General features: G+C 39.1%; 1 non-coding gene across 1 annotated transcript; it reads right to left on the minus strand.

The window, feature by feature from the left end:
* Nucleotides 1-396: 396 nt before the first annotated feature.
* LOC121013804 (U6 spliceosomal RNA) lies at nt 397-503 on the minus strand. Its single transcript, XR_005782932.1, has one exon. It is a non-coding gene; the product is annotated as a U6 spliceosomal RNA (small nuclear RNA).
* Between the last annotated feature and the right edge of the window lie 795 nt (nt 504-1,298).

A 1,298-nucleotide genomic window follows, 5' to 3' on the forward strand; every position in this document is an offset into this window, starting at 1 on the left:
TATGAATAAACTTCCTATAAGTGTCTGTTTACAGGTTTTTGTGTGGAGGAGCTATTTTCAACTCTAGGTAAAGAGCAAGGAGCACAATTTATCAGATGGTAGGAGTATGTTTAGTTTTCTAATAAAATCGCAAACTGTCTTCCAAAGTGGTTGTACCATTTTTCATTGCCACCAGCAGTGAGTGGGGATTACCGTTACTCCACATCCTTCCCAGCATTTGGTGTTGTCAGCATTTGGGATTCTGACCATTCTAATAGGTGTGTAGGGGTTTCTCACTGTTGCTTTAAATTTCCCTGATAATATATGATGCAAAGCAGCTTTCCATGTACTTATTTACCATCTGTATTATCTCTTCACTGAGGTGTCTGTGAAGGTTTTTTGCCATTTTTTGTTTATTTATTTATGGAATGCTTCATGAATGTGTGTGTCATCCTTGCACAGGGGCCATGCTAATCTTCTCTGTGTCGTTCCGATTTTAGTATATGTGCTGCCGAAGTGAGCACCATTTTTTGCCATTTTCAATTTTATTTTATTTATTTTGAGAGAGAGAGAGAGAGAGAGAGAGAGAGAGAGAGAGAGAGAGAATCCCAAGCAGACTCTGTGCTGTCAGCATGAAGTCTAATATAGGGCTCTATCTCACAAACTGTGAGATCATGACCTGAATTGAAATTGAGTCAAACGCTTAACCGACTGAGATACCCAGGTGCCCCAAGATTTTTTGCCATTTTAAATTGAGTTTTCTTACTGAGTTTTAAGAGTTCTTTATATATTTTATACAACAGTCCTTTAACAGATAAGTCTTTTGCAAATATTTTCTCCCAGTCTGTGGTTTGTCTCCTCATTCCCTTTGCATTGTTTTAGCAGAACAAAAAGGTTTTTTTTAATTTTTTTTTCAATGTTTATTTATTTTTGGGACAGAAAGAGACAGAGCATGAACGGGGGAGGGGCAGAGAGAGAGGGAGACACAGAATCGGAAACAGGCTCCAGGCTCTGAGCCATCAGCCGACGCGGGGCTCGAACTCACGGACCGCGAGATCGTGACCTGGCTGAAGTCGGACGCTTAACCGACTGCGCCACCCAGGCGCCCCCAAAAAGTTTTAATGAAGTCCAGAAAATTAATTCTTTTGTGAGCTGTGCCTTTGTTGTTTTAAAAGGTCATTGCCAAACCCAATGTCATAGAAGTTTCTCCTATTTTTTAGAAGATTTATAGATTTGCATTTTATATTTAGATTTGTGACCTATTTTAATTTGTGTGAAAGGTGTAAGGTCTAGATTAATTTCTTGCATGTAGATGTTTA

The sequence above is a fragment of the Herpailurus yagouaroundi genome, unplaced genomic scaffold, assembly GCF_014898765.1.
Source record: "Herpailurus yagouaroundi ecotype Mexico unplaced genomic scaffold, PumYag 199, whole genome shotgun sequence".
In the NCBI taxonomy this organism is placed as follows: domain Eukaryota; kingdom Metazoa; phylum Chordata; class Mammalia; order Carnivora; family Felidae; genus Herpailurus; species Herpailurus yagouaroundi.